At 43.2% G+C, this 18,400-nt stretch overlaps 1 protein-coding gene across 3 annotated transcripts in view; it reads left to right on the top strand.

The window, feature by feature from the left end:
• SLC1A2 (solute carrier family 1 member 2) overlaps positions 1-18,400 on the top strand; it is a 141,595-nt gene that overhangs the window by 16,623 nt on the left and 106,572 nt on the right. The window contains exon 2 of one of the 3 annotated variants that reach the window (XM_074336208.1): positions 7,194-7,307. The exons of the other annotated variants lie outside the window; for them this stretch is intronic. The gene's annotated coding sequence lies outside the window, so the exon portion shown is untranslated. The remainder of the gene's footprint in view (positions 1-7,193; positions 7,308-18,400) is intronic. 3 annotated transcript variants of the gene reach the window in all.

Below are 18,400 nucleotides of genomic sequence, written 5' to 3'. Positions count from 1 at the left end.
GAACAACCCAATGGAAGAGATGCATCAGGAAAAGTATTGAGGGCAGAGGCACGGTGCCCTCTCTGGGTGCCACCCTCCCAGCACCTTGATGTGTTCACCAACCCAGAAGCTCCCAAAACCATCATTTAGGGGGTTCTGTGGAGGTTTCTTTACATAGGTGTGATTAAATCACTGGCCATGGCTTATTAACTCAATGTCTAGCTCCTCTCCCCTCCCCAGAGGTCAAGGGGTGGGGCTGAAAGTTCCAGTGGGGCTCTAATCACGCCTTGATTTTTTTTGCTGACAGCCCTCATCCTGAAGCAATCAAGGGTCAGCGCCCCCAGCCACCGGTCATCTCATTAACTTACAAAAAATACTTGTCACTCTGGAGAGTACAAGGGTTTTGGGAACTGGATGCCTTCCAGGAACCAGGGACAAAGACCAGATATTTGTTTTTATTATGTCTGCACCCTATAACATCAGGGTCTCCCCAAGCAAGAAGGGTCCTGCTCAAGCTCACTCATCTGTTCTGGAATCGTGTAAAGAAAAGACAGATTGTTTCAGGAGGTGCTGGGCCGAGGGAGAGAGGGCAGTAGGGATATTCAGACGTGGGTCAGATGGCCACCAGGCAGGGGCACCGTGGAGAGCAGCCACGCCTGGGAAGGAGGGAGTGGACTAGATGACTGTCGTTTCCTCTAATGACGAGGACCTATGATTTCCTCTCTGTGAAGTTATCCCCATCAACCCTAACCATTGTGGTTCAACGTTTCCAACACTTAAACCACCTTCAAGCATCTCAGTGGGTGTTTGATTAGTAATCCCATTGGAGATGGCCAGGAACTTGTGACCGGATGTAGAGCTTTACCAGGTGAGCTGGTCTGTGGGGTAAAGGGAACCTATGTGTGCTGTTGATAAGAATGCTTGTAACTTCCAAATAAAACATAAAGAATAATGTACAGCTGGGCACTGAAAGATTTATATATGATTATTTTAAGGGAAGTCAAATAGTTAGAAAGACTGTGTTTTTTTTTCCTTTTCTTTTTAATGTTATTTCTGTTAAATTTTCATGGGACTCTGATCAATTTCAGGGTTGTACTATATGATTTGTGACAGGAGTAAGCCATGTTAAGGCACCATTCTGGAAGGGGGGAGAGTTTATTTTATAACAAAGCTATTCATTTTACATGAAAATCTATACTGGTTAGACACAAACAAGATTTTAAAAAAAACCCATAACACCTATTATCTCACTAACCAGAGATAAATATCTTTAACATTGGTATATGTCATTTTGAACTTATGCATATACACTTGTCAATGCATTTTTAATAAAAATGGAAGCATAACCTCCAGATTCTCCTATAAACTAGTTTTTCCTATAAAATAATTTTTATACAAAATTATAATTTTTTGACCTGGCAATGTGTTATGAACATCTTTTAATAAGTAAATCTATAACTTTGTTCAGTGGCTGTGGTTTTATTTTGTGAGTGTATCATAACTTTTAAAACCAATCTCCTATTGTCAGATAGTTAGCTTGTTTCTAATTTTTCGCTATTACAGCCATCTTTGTATATATACACCTATGCAAACCTGTCTCACTACTTCCTTAGAGTAGATTGCTAGAAATGAAATCACTGGGTCAAATGGTGTACATATTTATCATTTTGACACATATTTCCCAATTGTGCAGCCTCAGGGGGGCAGGAGATTGGAAGGAACAATGCAGTTGTCTTTTTGAGTATACCTCACTGCAGTGTCTATTAATTGTAGTTGTAATACAGAATGGCTCTGGGGTTAACTTTAATTCCTGGCTAAAACCTGAGCCAGGTTTAGGCTAAGAAATGTCTTTCTCCTAAACTTGGAGAAAAAAAAATTTTTTTTTTCCTGTGTTGGCTCTTCATATCTTACGTATCATCTTTAACAAGAACATGCTAAAGGTCCTTGTGGATGGGGTTGTTCTTTCTAGGCTGGTAGGAACAAAGTGAACTGAAAATTTTTATTTTGTAACTTACAGGCTGATGCAAATCAACTCTTCTCAAATGAAGTCTCTTCCTCGAACTGGGTAGTGACCCAGGCCTGGGAAGGCTCTGTAGGACGAGTGTGGTATCCTTCCTTCCCGTTCAGGAGGCTCTGAATGGGCTCTCTGTAAAATGCAAGACAGTCTCATCTCACGTGTTTCACAGCCCCGTGGAGCTGAGCAGGAGGCTAAGCTTCTGTGCTTAGAGTAAGACTACCTTTATTTAGCTCTCTTAAGATTAGGTAACTCACATCACCCCTCTGAGACAGATAGGCAGTGACATTGCTTTTTATTACCTTATAGATTGTGGACCCCAAACCTCTATTTGAGCAGGCTATACTTAACAGACCATGGAGTTGCGGTAGGGTTAATATCCTTTGGGATGGACTATTCACCAGGGATAACACTTCAAGTTTGTGCTGTTTCCTTGGCCAAACTCTCACACCTTGTTTTTGTTCTATCCCCTTCAAAAGTGGGAGTTATCAATGCATATGGAAGTTGGAAATGAATGCTGAATAGGCTTCTATGTTATGTTAAGGATAATAGATGTTTCTGCTTGTTGTTACTGTGGACTCAGAATGTTCTGGAACGTTTGGCCCAGCCCCCTCATTATGCTGAGGCCCACAGGCAAAGCAGGTTGAGAGATCTGGGTTTTGGGCCTTGCTCCGCCATTGGCTTCTGGACCATAAATCTATCCGTCACATCTCGTAATATGCTCTGTGAGTTTTAAAGACGGGGAGAAAGAAGAAAACGAGGTTCTTCCACCGAAAGTCAAAGACTGTGGCTCCGGCGTATGCTGAGCTTTTCCTCTTCCTGCCCAGCATGTGAGCTTTAGCAGACATGTTGCCGCTTTACCTGTGTTCTTCCCTTCATCTTGGGCCTCTACTCTGTGTATGCTGGCTCTTCTGGGGGTTCTGGCAGGTGCCACTCCCTCGGGAAGTCTCGATGGAGCTGTGAAGTGGGGAAAGCAGAGCTTCCCGTAGCTTCCCTGTCCCTTAACTCCCCAGAGCCTCTCACATAGGAGGGGGTTGTGACTATACGGTCTTTGTCTTCGATGGGGAATAGCTAGAGGACATAATGGTTTTTTAAGAAGGTAAGCCTAACAATCACTATTCTCAGGTCTTCAGAGTAAAAATAATCCTCAACTTTTGACAGGAGGTCTCCTGAGAGAGTCACTCATTCCTGGCGCTGGCTCAGATAAAGAGCTCCTCCTTCCGTTCTCCACCAGGCAAACCACCACCACCGTTTGGAGACACCCACGGCTGCCCACAGGGCACCCGGTGTTGTCCTTGGATCCCCGTGGCCGCCCTTCTCCAGGACAGCCCGTAATTGTTCACCGTGGGGTGTTCCTGAAGTGGGAGTTAATGACCGTAAATGGCACAGCCAGAGAGCGTTAGCAGGGGGGACTCTCGCCGGCCCCTGTGAGGGCTCACCCCTCCTGGCTCTCTGGGATCCTTTGAGTAATGACAGGCCACAGCCCACACGGGGTGCACTGGCTCCCCTGGACAACAGTGGTCTTCAGGGGCGGTGCACTCTCCATACCTACCTCCCAAAGAGAAGTGTCTTTTTCAAGGCCACATACCCTGCAGCCATATCCTCTATCACCACAGAGAGCATATTATGCTCAGTGACTTAGGGGTGCAACAGAAATGGGACTCAGCACTGTGCTTCTCCAAGCCCCAGGGCCATGTGGCCCTGACCACTTCCACTAACTAGAACAGAGTCTATAGGTTTGGATTTTCCTGGAATTCCATCCCATTCCTGGCTGGTGGAACAGTGATCTTCCAACGGAAAAAGAGGAACAGAAGGTGAGAAAGTAGAATGAACTTTCCAGGGAAAAGAAGAAGGGATAGGCCCACTGGCCCTGTTCTGGCTTTTTCTGCCGAGTCACTCAGTCATTTTCTACAGACCAAAAGGTCCATGTTCCTTTGACTGAAGTTAAGGAATTTTTGGTTTTAATCAGGAGACTTAAATTAGCTGTTTACACGTTCATGTATTTGGAAAGTGGCCTTTTGTTTCAGCGGGCTCCGGCTGCTGTTATCTGCATGCCCAGCATCCAAGGGTGTGGACAGTGCACTATGGCAGATCTCAGTGATGCCTGAGCCACAAGGTAGAGGCTTTGGAGAACCAACTGATGTGTCTCTGATCCGTCCACACCTGGCTAAGGGCATGTTCAAGGATACAGCATAGATCTCAGGACTTAAGCGTGACATTGGGATCAAACCAGGACACCACCACTGCCTGTAGCTGGGGGATTGGTGGAAGTATCCCGCCCTGGAGGCTTTATACAACACAGAGGACTTTACCTTTAGAAACAAGTTAGACCCATGGATTAAAGTTGGGGTTTGTTCAGGGTCCGGGCTGGAGTGGTGAGAGAAAGGAAGTGAGCTTGCAAATTGCTGAAGGAGGAAGGGCTCCATTGAACAAAGAAGTCTTCTTTTATGGGGGGACTGGAGAATGCTCAGTCATGGTTACAAAGGAGTCTCAAGGGCCGTGGGACCTCTTTAGCCATTCCCATGAGAAGAAAGCCACGGGAAGGAAGAGGAAATATGTGAAAGAAACACGCACAATAATAAAATTCTATTGTCTCGCATCTTTTAAAACCAGACATTTTAGGCAAATAATGCCTTTTAAATATCCACATACCATTTTAAGATGCATGTTTTATTCATATTTATGATGATTTTCATTTGGTTATTTTGGGTGCTTGGTCTGTTCACCAGTCACTAAAGGGAATTCTCAAAGTTCAGAGGAAAAGTGGTTGGTGACTTTTTTTAGATTTGTGAAACATCACTCACGTTTTTATCTGACTGCCTCTTTCTGGTTACCAAATCCTAATTTGATTAAAGGCTTAGCAGTGGACACCAGTTTTGGAATTATTTTTTGCCATCTCTGCTCAGAACAATAAGGCAGCAGAAAGAACAGAAGCATGGGCTGTGGATGCCATGTGTCACCTGCAGCCATCTCACATTGAAGTGACCAGGGAAGGGACTCCTGTATTACCGTGTTTCCCCGAAAATGAGACCTAGCTGGACAATTAGCTCTAATGCATCTTTTGGAGCAAAAATTAATATAAGACCTGGTCTCATTTTAATATAAGACCAGGTCTTAATATAATATAAAACTAGGTCTTATATAACACAATAATAATAATAATATAATACCGGGTCTTATATTAATTTTTGCTCCAAAAGATGCATTAGAGCTGATGGTCCGGCTAGGTCTTATTTTGGGGGAAACACGGTAGCTGTGGGGCAGAGGCCAGGTCAGGGGCTTGGTTGGCTTCTGTCTTCAACACGGTGGCTTTAGAAATCAGGCTGTCTCCTAGAATATCACACAGATCCCAGCTTAACTGGCAGTAGAATATGGTGCCATCCATTGATTTAAAAGATGCTTATGGAGTGGCTGATCCTCTGCTAGGTGTTAAAGATGCCCTCTGTGAGTCAGATACAGCCACCTGGGGGAGGCCGGCAGGCTGGTGCCTAAAGATAATGCATCTTGGTCTTTTGCTACCTGCTAGCCTCGGGTTGTGGCCAAAACCTTAGTACAGGACACCTGGCACCAAGGAGAGGCTAGAGATGCTTGAATCTAGGACCAGCTACTTTCTGGATGAGTAACTTGGCTTCTGGGAGCTTCAGTTTCCTCTTCTATGGCTACTATGATGTCGAGACAATAGCATCTACCTTGCAGGGCTGTAATGAAGGTTATCTGTCATTTGACCAGTGTTGGTACTAATAGGTACTCTTAAAAAGTGGCTGTTTCAAAACATTACCATGTCAGCACAGTGTACTCATCCGGCTGGAACACCTACAACGGAGCCTTCAAGATGTAAAAAACCTTCAGAGTATGTTAATGCTACATTTACACACCCCCTTCCGAACACACAGTGTACCTTGCTGCTGCTGAATCATCCAGAAAGGGAGCCCCTGAAGATGCCAAGCCTGGATGGATATTGTGCAGGACTCAGGACATCGCCTCCAGGTGGCTTTCCTAAGACCCTCCACTGCACCCGGGAAGAGTCAGAGAACCCTGGAAGCCTGCATTTAGATAGCTTAAATGTTGGGAGCTCGAGCCCTCTCACTTGTCTGGTCTGGCAAGCAGAAGTAGGAATAACAAACTCAATAGCCATAAATAGTCTTTGGCCCTGGGAATTCCTAATAGTCTGTATGGGATTGCCCAGCAGGATCCTTGCCCCAAAGCAACTGAGGGAGGCTTTCTCCCCCTGCGGCTGATGACTTCCACACCCTGGACGCAGGGGGGCGCTGCAGCCCCACTTTTCCTCAAAGATGGCGGGAGGCCCTCCCCAGGCTTTCTGACTGAGTGAGCCCTGCAAGTTTCCTTTGTACTTGCTAGATTTCACATTCTCTGTGCCTTCCTATGTGGAAATCTGTAGAAAGCCGGCAGTGCCCTTGAAAAACAAAACAAAACGTGCATGAGTTTTTCAACTAGGTAACATTTGCAAGCAATACATTTTCATTGTAACAAACATTTAAAAGTACATACAGGCAAAAAGAATTCCGCACACCCATTAACAATAGTGCTCAACACACACACACACACACACACACACACACACACACTAGGACAGTTACGTGATTTTATGTACCAAAATAGGGCATCACTCTGCAAACTATTTTATTTACTTTTTCACTTAATGATAGCCTCAGTAAATTTTTCAGTCTTTCCCACTTTTTTTTTTTTTTCAAAGTGACTTTGGATATATGGGACAATCAAATCTGAGGTTTGAAGCCCTAAGTTTAAGGTATTAGGGTTGAAAATGGAAAACAAGGCATCTTAATGAAAATTTGTAATTGAAGTGAAGAGAAGCTTAAAATGATTACCTTTTGGTCACTAAAAGAGCAGTTACACCCTTAAATTCCCTGAGGAGAAGCTTTCTTTCCCAAACCTGTCCCCATTTCCTTCTGGACTGGTTGACAGTCAGATGGGCTAGTTGGTTTCCTCAGCTACAAAGATGGAATTTAGTGCTGTAGCTAAGTAGGAAGGGGGGTTGTTTTGGGCAGGGGCGGGCAGGTATATGTAAGGTAGAAATGATAGCACAGGTTCTTTGTCGTCAGACTGGCACAGGTTCAAATCCCAGCTCTGGTACTTGCTGCCCAGCTGGGTAACCTTGGGTCAATTACTTAATCGCTCAGAGCCTCATTTGTAAAATTTGGTAATAAAACTCCTCTTGCAGGAATGCCAGTAGCATCAAGTCAAGTAATATACAACCTGGCACAATGGCTGACAGATAACAAGCACCCACGGCTCTATTAGGCATCCGCAACCTTTTTCTGCAAAGGCTCCGAAGGTAAATATTTTAGGCTTTGCCGGCCATATATTCTGTGTTACAACGACTCAACAATGCATAAATGAGGGAGGGTGGATGTGTTCCCGTAAGAGTTCATTTACGAAAACCGATGGCAGGGTAGATTTGAACCCTGGGCCGTAGTTTGCTGACCCTGCTGTAGGTCAGCGCTTTCCCATAGAAGTGTAATGTGAACCACGTATGTAATGTTAGATTTTCTTGTAGCCACAGGAGAAAAGTAAAGAGAAACAGGTGAAATTTGTTTGGGCAATATATTTACTTTAAATTATCCAAACTATTGTTGCTTCAGTGTGTAATCAGTATGAAGAATCGTTAATGAGGTATTTTACTTTCATTTGGGGTACCATTTTTAACACTCTGCTGTGTCTTTTAAACGGGTGGCACCTCTCATTTCATACCAGTCCCAGTTCAAGAGCTCAGTACCTGTACTAACCTGTACTAGATAGAACAGCTGTGGATAGTGCTTCTCCAACTGCAGGTCGCAACCATGTAGTGGGTCAAGAAATCCATTTATTAGAACAAACTCAAATTTTAAAAATGGAGTAGAGGGAGTAGAAACTGTGAGAGTACATTGCATATAGAACCTTGGTTGTTTCCTGTGTGCATGCACGTGTGTTTGCATGTGTGTGCACGTGTGTGTGTGTATGTGTGTGTGTGTGTGGGTGGGTGGGTGTCGTGCGGGGCGGCCTGCGGGGTCTCTGCTCCCGCTCCCCACACAAGAACACAGGATATGGTGAGGCCATAAAGGAACACCCATGGAGCCATAGGTAGGGGAGTCATACCACTATAGTCTCGCTGGCGGCTGGGTTGGAGACATAGGAGGCAGGAACCACACGACCCGCAACCCGTCATCCACTTGTCTCTGCCAAACAATCTCACTTGCTAGCAATCCGCTTCTCTGCAGTCTGCAATCCACACTCCGCCGCTTGCTAGCTCAGCCACCATCTTCTTGCTAGCCTCCCATTTTCTGCTAGCGTAGCCACGGCAGTTATATTAGTGGTCAATGGCTCGCTGGTTACAGCTGACGGCCAACTAGCCACAGCTGATGGCCATCCAATCACAGCTGATGGCCATTTACTACCTGAGCCAGCACCTTTCCACGTGAGGCCGAGAGCCTGGAAACTGCACTCCTGGCTCTGTCCCCACAGTGGGTATGCTGGGGTCATGATGAGAAACATAAGACGTATATCTTCTTGTTGGTTGTTGTGAAACATGTTTGTAATTCACTGCTTTACATACTCGAGTCAAGCTTTTCATTTCTTTTTTTTAATTAGGCTGGCGGAGGTGTTTTGTTTCTTCCTTGTTCAGCCTGTGCCATAGCTGTGCCAAAGGTCTCTATTGGGCACCTGAAACCAGCCAAACCAGTTACTAAATGTCATGTTGACCATTTAAAAAATACACATCAAAATTCCCAACTTTAAACTTTACTATCTCAGTACTTAGTTTCAAAGAATCCTCGTTTGACAGAGAGCAAGCTGAAACCCAGAAAGGGGAAATGTGTAATCAAGACGCAAAACCTCAGTGGTGGTTTGTGATAAGCATGAGGAAGGCCACGAGCCCAGAGTGAGAACAGCTCCTTCCTCAGCTGCTGGGGCCCCACCTGTGCACGTGAAAGGGAGCCTGGGTCAACTCACCCAGTGATTTAAGTGTCACAAGTCATTTGTTGGGGTTTCTGAATATATGAAACAGAAGTTAAAGAGATATTGCTTAAAAGTATTTCATTCTCTCCTTGATTCTTTCATTGCTTCTTCCACCAATTTTTCTGAACATCCAAAAGCAATGATGTTCAGAAAATGAATGAAGATTCAGGCTCTGGGTTCAAACAGCTCACAAAGCTGAGGGGACGTTATCTCTCTATAAAAATATGCCTAAGATTATTCAAAGTGAAGTGGAGAAGAGCTTGTTGTGTCTGGTTTATAATCCCCATAAAAGATGAAAATAGGGAACTGATAAAACTCCCCCCGTCACACACACACTCTTTAGCTATGTAACGAAAGGCATTTAAAATAATTTTTAGTAAAAATTCTTCAAGGTCTGTTTTCCTGAAATAAATTCTGGGTAAACCCCACTCCCTAATTAGATTCAGTTTTCTTTCTTTCCCACGGGATTGATATGTGGAAATATTAGGTTGGTGCAAAAGTAACTGTGGTTTATAAGGTTAAAAATAATTGCAAAAACTGAAATTACATTTGCACCAACGTAGTAACACAGATTCAGGCTGACTTGGGTACAAATCTTGCCTGCTTCACTTCTAGGCTGTGGGACTTACGCCATCATCTCAGACTCAGCTTCCTCATCTGTAAAATGGGGGTAATAAGTTTGGCTTCATAAAGTTGTGGCAAAGATTAGATGGGGGAAATATGTTAAGAGAAAAAAGTTTGAGGGTGGAAAAATGCTTTATATGTGAATTTGTGATATGAATCAGTTTTCATAATAATATAGAGAGAATTGAGTGTAGAAATGATGTATTTTTTTCACTTCCTCTTTCTTCCAGAAGGGAGCAGTATAAAGCCAAGAAATGCATTTTGTTTCCCTTATTTTAATGTGCTGATATTTAATGATTTACAGACCGTATTTTAAAGCTATCTTTTCTCCACCCATTCACATTTCACTCTCACACATACACAGTTTCTGTCAGGAATTCCACATTCATGAAAAATGGCCACATTTTCTGGACACTTTTAAAAAAACACACAAATAAGGACTTTTGTTGCCACGGCAGCCAACACTCTCCTGTCAGTTATTCAGAAGTGAATTATTAGTGAGCTTTGTCCAGGACATGGTCAGTAAACACACCCATTGTCCTCAAGAGGATGGTAATGTGGCCCTGATAGCAAGAGCAGTCACAGTGCTGCCAAGTGGGGGATGTGTTTGCCGCCTCATCCCATCCATGGGAAAGACTTGAATGAGCCAGCTATTTGCATGGAATCCTATTCAGTGGCCAGAGACCCTATTTTCCTGGCATTTTGGGGTTGTGTAAAAGGCTAGGCCTCTCTCTGAGTCACTTTTCCAGAAGCAGGATGCTTAAACTGTCACTTTCTTTTATTCCCAGAAAGGTTTGACCCATTCCTGCTCAGATAATCCTTCCCACAAATTAAGGCCGCCATCTATGGCAGTTGGCAGGAATAACTTTATGTACCAATTCCATGAGAGAATGAGGGAGGCCACTGGAAGACAAGAAAGTCAGACAGGGTATGTTAGCAACTTACTGAGATATAAATGGCTGCCCTCATTTTTATTTAAAAATAAGAAGTACTGCATGTGAGCCGTGGATAAGCTCGTTAGATAAGTTTATTTTAAGATAACCTTTCTGAGCCTCAGTTTCCACATATGGAAAATGGTTCAATAATAGAACAAAATATTTTGGAGGGTAGTTGTGCGAATAAATGCATAGAAAGTGTATGGAGAAGTTCCTGGCCCAGGGTACGTTAGCTGTGATAATTAAAATGGTTGCTCTCTAGGCCGTGGATCAGTATTTCCCTAACGTTGCCCATCTCCTGAAATCTGTTGTGATATTCAAAATACAACCTTTTAAGGCTGACTTTTTCATTTTCAAAAATAAAAACAGTGTTTTCTTTCAAAAGAAAATGCTTAAGATGCCACCCACATAATAAAAGATTGATGTCTTTTCCTCAATGTTGAGTTTAGGGTTACACTGACATCTCTCAATTTCATTGCAATGGTGCTTGAGGCCGTCCAAGTCTGACAGTATCTAGAAAACATATGCATTTTAAGAGACAGATTCTTTTTCTGACACAGGAAAAGAGTGAAGCATGAGAGAAGGCAAGATGGGCCTAAGAATTTAGGTTTTCCATTGAAGAGAAAAACCTAGTGGTGTGAGAGAAATACAGCAAGAAATATGGTTAAGGGCCAGGGAAAATACAAAAATTTAAAGGCTGATTTTGCTCCTTGCTTTCTGTCTCCTCTGTCTAAATTCTTCTAATTCTGATGAAACAACTTCCTGTAGGGCCAAGATTAAAAAAAAAATATCAGTGAGTTAACTGGTTAAAAGGTGCTAAGGAGAATCCAGAGAACCAGAGAGCAATGAAACTGAGCTCTGTGTCTTTGAAGGAATGTACCTTGGAGGAAGATGAACTCAGATGGGCTGCCTGGCACCTTGTGGAATTGGTGTTCTGAGCTAACTCACAGGTCCCAAGCAGTGTATCTTTAAGATATTATGAAAAGACCATTTTATTGCCAACTTGCTCTTCTGCAGGATTTTCTGCCTGGGAAGAATGGGAGGAAAGCACTTCAAAACCTTTAGGCTTTAGGGACAAAACAGACTAGCTGTTTGGAACCAAACAGATCTTGGCGAAATTACTTAACCTTTCTGAGCTTCAGTTTGCTCATCTGGGGGAGAAAAAAAAAGGAGGTAATATTTTCCTTGCAAGGTTGTGATGAGGCTGCAATAAGAAACCCTCTGTGATGTACTTGTCATATTATAGGCTCTGAACACCTGTTATTCCCCTGTCTAGGTATTGAAAAAGTTACCTATTTCCCTAATTCATAAATAGGTGTGGCCTGGGAGATTTACTGGGCTTTTTAAGTTACAACTATTTTTAGATATTTCTGTTTCACTCTCTGATTAGTTCACTCTGAGACCCACATATAGAATGACCTTGTCAGTCATTCAGCATGTGGGTAAATTTATCATACTTCTTTAATTTATCCTCCTATAAACTACATATTTCTGGGAAGTTTAACCAAGTGCCTCTCTATGAATTGTACCATATTTAGGTAGATGGTTACCTGTTAAGTACACAGTGGTGTACTTAGCAACTGCAGGCCTCCTGGACATGGCACGTCACCTTGACCTCTCTAGGCTACTTAATCTCATATGTAAAATAAGAGGGTGACAATTAGGTTTCTAAAATCCTTTTCCTCACCCAAATTCTAGAATTCAAATTCTCAGTTCTTTGTGTAATTGTCCAAAGCACAAGCAGATAAGTGGCCAGACTTCTGTGATGGTATTTTTCTTCCCCAAAGCTGGTGACGCTTCTGAAGATTCAGAAGTTGGGACACTGGTAAATATGCCACAGTGGCAAGTGGATCGGTAACTCAGCAAACAAGTAAGCTTCAATGGTGAATCAATGTTCTCTAATCCGCTGAAAGTGTCTGGGACTCATTTAGGATTCTTGGATCTAATATGTACCTGTCATTTTGAATTATGGCCATGTGCTGTGCAGACGGCCTCTGGGTAGGTCTTTCTTATTTGACAGGGAGGAAGGTCATACTCACTTATCTGTACATTGCTTTTCAAAGACTCTGTGGGATTGAAAGGATGAGGTCAGAACTCAGAAAACCAGGAGCAAGCCACATGAATGAGAATAGTCATCTTCCATATTCCATGTGGGAGCTGAGGTCATTCAGAGTTTGGCAAATTAATGTGTTCATAAATTTTTCAGTTAAAATGTTTATAATATTATGGCATCCTTTAAAAAAAAAGTATTCCAGCACTAACCAAATTTGTTGATTAGTCGTCCAACCACTGGTCTAAATTGCATTTGACAAGAGTGTGTCTATTGTTATTTTGTTTCTTATTCTTTGATTCCATGAGATATCTATACCTAACGATACCATGCTCTCCCCTTTTGTTTGCACTTGAGTACGTTTCTCTTTCAAGCAACCGAAAACGTCCTGACTAGAACAGTGGAGGAAGATGGTAGGCCACTGCCAGATGTTATTGTGCAGTGGCAATGGTGTCCCAACTGTCGCCTTTCTCCTGTTAACCCTCAGGGCTCCAAACATGCCATTAGAACAACTGCTGCCCCTTCAGCACTAAGAAGCCCATGGAGAGGGTCTGCAGGGAGATGTCATGCAATAGATATCGTGAGATGTTCATTATCATCATCTTTGTCTTTGAAATCACTCAGTAGAGGGGATTGTGTGATAAGAGGTCAGTATTTACACACAGTTTCAGAAAATGGAAACCATCAGGGGAGCTGTGCTTTTCTGAGAAAGAACAAATTAAAGCGTGCAATGTGACATCTATGAGAAATAAATGTTACACTTTATTTTTCCTGAAGTACAAAATAGCACTGGAATTTCCCCCCTGCTTTCTAAGGCAAGTGAGGGCAGTTTGGGGGCCTAAACTGAAGGGCAGCAGCAGGGTGGGTGTGAGTGGATAGGCTCATGGCTGATACTTCAACATTCCTCAGGTGTTTAAAAAAATACCAGGCCTGACAATTAAGTTCCAGAACTTTGTTGCAATGACGTTGCTAACCTTTTTTGATGTCAGACGGATTATTCATTATGAATTTGTACCAACTGGACAAACAGTTAGCCAAGTTTACTATTTGGAAGTGCTGAAAAGGCTGCGTGAAAAAGTTAGATGACCTGAACTGTCCACCAATTCTTGGCTCTTGTATCATGACAATGCACCAGCTCACACAGCACTGTCTGTGAGGGAGTTTTTAGTCAGTAAACAAATAACTGTATTGGAACACCCTCCCTACTCACCTGATCTGGCCCCCAATGACTTCTTTCTTTACCTGAGGATAAAGGAAATATTGAAAGGAAGACATTTTGATGACTTTCAGGATATCAAGGGTAATGTGACGACAGCTCTGATGGCCATGCCAGAAAAAGAGTTCCAGAATTGCTTTGAAGGGTGGACTAGGCGCTGGTGTAGGTGCATAGTTTCCCAAGGGGAGTACGTCGAAGGTGACCATGGTGATATTCAGCAATGAGGTATATGTAGCACTTATTTTAGGATGAGTTCATGAACTTAATTTTCAGACCTCGTATCTTTAGAGCTAGCTCTGTATTAAGATTCTTTTGGGTACTCTTGGTAGAATCCCAAACGAAAGGGAGAGAAGAGGGGAACTTTATTGGCTAAGATAACTGGGCTGTCTAGGGATTTAGTAGGCTGCAGACAAAGCAGGACCACAGGCTCAGAAGCCATTATTGGGATCCTGTTCCTCTCCCCATCTCTTGGCAGGGCTTTCCTTGGTTGTCTTGTTTCGGCAACGATGGCTTCTGGCAGGTCAAGACTTACAGCATCCTCATAATTATGATCTCAGCAATAAAAAGTACCGCTTTTCTGATGTTTCCAGGAAAAGGCCCAGGAAGCAGTCTCATTCACTGGACTTCATTCACCTCTATTCCTGGTCTGACCATTGTAGGAAGGTCTGATTGTCTAGGTCTGGGTCACACGTTTCACTTCTATGGACCAGAGGGAAAGAGGGTGGCTCCCCAAAGAAAGGCTGGGAAGATGAAAAGAAAGAAAAGGATGGAAAAGGAAAGAAGGAAGGAAGAGAGAGAGGAGGGGAGGGAGGGAGACAGCAAGGAGGAAGAAGGAAGAACAAAGAAATAGGTATGGCCACTACAGACTCGCAAAAGCCTCATACTTAGGTGATTTGCACTTAAGGTCTGCAATGCTTAATTCCAGCTTAGTTTATCAAGGACTTTTTTCTTCTCCCTTTTCCACCTCCACCCTCACATACGTGTGATTTTTCAGTCAAGTGTTGCTATCTGTCACCTGCAGCTTCAGCAGTCAGTTGTGAATCCTGCTTCTTTAAGCTCAAGGTGTCATTAGTAGCATAACAGTCACCTGTGCAGCTCAGCGTCTCCCTGTAGATTCTAAAAATACCTAGAGGCACTGAAAACAAACAGCAAGGCACTGTGTGTGTGCGCAGACGCTGACAGATCCCCGCTCTCCGAACTGCCTTAGCACTGTCACAGTTAAGAGAGCAACGGGCTCACTGAGCTCTTTTCTTTCTTTATTTTGTATTTTTCGGTTTGGCTCGCCTATACCGCTATTGATGCAGAGGAGAAAAAGGGGGTTGTTGATGGAACAGAATTGACTGGAAAGGAAGACAGAAAGAAAGCAAACTTGTACACGCTGTCTTTAGAGCTCGCTCTAGACCTGAACTATGGTCTGTCAAGAGATCGGACCAGTCCAGGGGGCAGCTGAAGTTAACTGGGCTGTGAAATAAAACTCTTAACAAGCGGTCACCTAGAATAACTCAAGTATGTATCCATGAAGAGACCCGAGGACCATATTCGGAGAAGGTTAGTGCTCACAAATGACCAGGGCCATCACTGGGGTTTTTCGAAGGCAAAGCAAAAACCAATCCCCTTTGCATGGAATTCTGCGGTGGAGGTGAACCACTCAGGGAACTGAGGTTCCCTTGTTTCAAGGAGGTGTCCCATGTGATGGGGCCGAGGAGCTCAGGATATTGTGTCACATGCCCTGCGTCTGGGGTTTAGGAAGTGTTTAGGGTGTTGGTTTTCTTATCAAACAAGTGGGTTTTTTGAAACCTGGCCAAGGGATTAGATGATAAAATCGGATGGATTATGAAGCTCTGTGAGTCATTACCAGTCTGACCTTCTGTAGCTTGCCTGTAAGAGTCAGATGTCTCCTTAACAAGATAATGAACCTGAACCCAATGTAAGCATGTGAGTAAAGTCTCTTGCTGTTGGTGCTTAACTGGAATCTATTAGATGTCACTGGTGGTGATCATGGAAAGGAGGGAAACAAGTAAAAAACCACCACAGTGGTTTTGTTACCAACTCTATGGCTGTGTGGACTACATGCAACCTCTGCTTTAGCTGTGGGAATGGCCACATGAAGAATAGATCGCTCGGGAGTTGCTTTCAGAGGAAACACCTTTCAGTTGGCCGGTTTAGGGCAGGATTCTGGAATTTCAATTAAAACATTAAGCCTTGTCGAGTAAGCATGAGTAACTTCTTGGGACAGAATGTACTCAGCATTGTTTCCATCCATACGTGAGTGGAGGAAGCGTATGTACCCTGGACATATGCTTCTCATTGGAAAATGCGATCAAATGTCTCTCTGTAGACTGGTTCTCATGGAAAGTCCTTGGCACCTCCTCAAGCCTCAAGGAAAGGCTTCTAAGCTCCCAAATTGCTAGGTGGTCTCTCCCAAGGCACGTGTCAGAGGCAGGGACACCTCGCTCTATGTGGGTGGGAGTTTGCTCAGTCAGGATTTCAGGCCTGCCGTTTTAAAAAAATCTGCATTCCTTCTTTAAATTGAATTGCCTAGATATGGCGAAGGATTTGAATAGTTTTGTGAATCTGGGCAGCCTCATAACCATTTTAGTAATAACAATAGCAGCAGCAGCAGCGACAGCTAACATTTCTGTAGCATTTCCGATATGCCAGACATTCTTCTGTGTGTCACAAATTTTAATGCATTTAACCCACAGACAGTGGGGTTTCAGATTTCTCCCTCCATCTTCTCCTCCTTCCAGAGCTAAAATTAGCCAGATCGGCTATGCGCCCTTACCAAGATGGCCAGGTAACTGCCAACTTTTTAACTGCCTCCATACAGACTTGATTTTTAATAGAGTTCAATAGAAGAGCACCACAGGTTATAGGTATTGTTTGGACACCCTTTTGTCTTTTGCATGCTTTTGTTTTGTGAGCAGCAAGTTCAAAGCACACCATTTATCAATCTAATCGAGACATTCAGTTACAAAGGCCCATTTTGTTCCCCCTGCTCTTCTGGCTTCTGACACATTGGAAAGTTTCTTATTTTATGCTAAGTAGTTAAATTTCATGAAGAAGAAGGGCAGTGGACGTCTAGAGTTGCTCATAAAGACAAAAATTACTGATGGGAACGGAAAGAGTGAGCTCTTCCGGAGATAAAGATTTCAACAGATCAGTCCAAGTTTGTGACAGTGTTAAAACTACTTTCAGGTCAGTCCGCCTGGATGTTCTTTTTTGGCTTTTCCTCTGCTTTCTGTGGAAGCCGTATAATATGCAGCAGTGAGCTGCTCTAAGATTGCTGTCTTCCCAGGAGGCAGGGTCTCCCCAGTGTCTCGTGAATCATCACCCAAACAACATTTCAGCATAATCAATCCCTAAAGTAAAACTATACAAGGGCATCGGTCTACTTCCACTGGAGCCTGTGTTTTAGAGTCTGGGGGCTCTGTCTTTTTCCTAAGTCCACTGACTGCTCTTTCTTTCAGAATGTGGAATCCCAAACTGTGGAATGTGCTTTATGGGTGGGAGGCTGATTATATTACCAAGTGTGAAACCAATAAACTGGGCTGGGATTTAGGGGAGCTTGTCTGGTTGAGTGTAGCTTTATTTTTGTGGCTGAAACTACCAAAGGAACATCCATCCAAGTGCAATGCTGGTTCCATTTGCCTTGTGCAAGTGTTTTCACGTAGAAATGCCCATTGTGTGGACGGGATCGTGATTCTGGATTTCTTTAAGAAAAAAGAGAAAGAAAAACCCACATTGGAATGAAGAAAAGGAATGTTTGAAATTTTCTAAATAATTTAGATAACAGAGGTCTCTAAAATAGGTGATATAGGCCAAAAACAAACAAACAAAAATAAGCAAAACAAACAAATGAAACAGACAAACAAAAACTACTCTAAGTTGTTTAGGGTCTGAATTAGCTGGATTTAATCAATGTGAAGGCAAAAATCAACCAAATAATGGCAAATCTGCATGAATATGCCTATTCAGGCCTACCTTTGAACGTTACTTTTTCAGGGGTTGTTCAGAGGAGGTTCATTTCTTCTTACCTGCTTGATGATTTTTTTTTCACCTTGTGATTTTCCTCGGAAGTAGAATGAATGGAGAGAGCACAGGCTTTGGCCATCAGGTAGATCTGGGCCTGAATTCTGGCGCGGCCACTCCACTATCTGGTTACTTTGTATTCCTGAGCCTTGGTTACCTTATTTGAGTATGGAGTTGATAACCACTCCCCATTTGTAATGATCAAGTGTAATGATCAAGAACATCTAGTACATAGTGAGTCTTATGTGACGTTCATCTGGTTCACTCTGTATCCCACTCTCTGAGTTGAAGACAAATCAGAGGATGAGCTGGTAAGAGACAGCCTGTCTAATATTGGTTGACATAAGAAAGTCAACAAAGAAAAGATGGCTAAAGTCTCTCAAGACACACGGTTTTCTTGCTCTATCCCAATTCTACTTGCTCTGTGACCTTGCTCTTTGACCTTGGGGAGTTACTTTACCTCTCTGACCTTCTATTTCCTAATCTGTGAAATGGGAATAATAATAATGGTTCCTTCCTCTTAGGGTTGTGGTGAGGATTGAGTGAGCTAATGCAGGCAGAGTGTTTACCTCAGTGCC

This window comes from Rhinolophus sinicus, linkage group LG06 (genome assembly GCF_036562045.2).
Source record: "Rhinolophus sinicus isolate RSC01 linkage group LG06, ASM3656204v1, whole genome shotgun sequence".
Classification (NCBI taxonomy): domain Eukaryota; kingdom Metazoa; phylum Chordata; class Mammalia; order Chiroptera; family Rhinolophidae; genus Rhinolophus; species Rhinolophus sinicus.
Note: the sequence above shows the minus strand (reverse complement) of the source record. Positions and strands in the feature narration are given on the sequence as shown.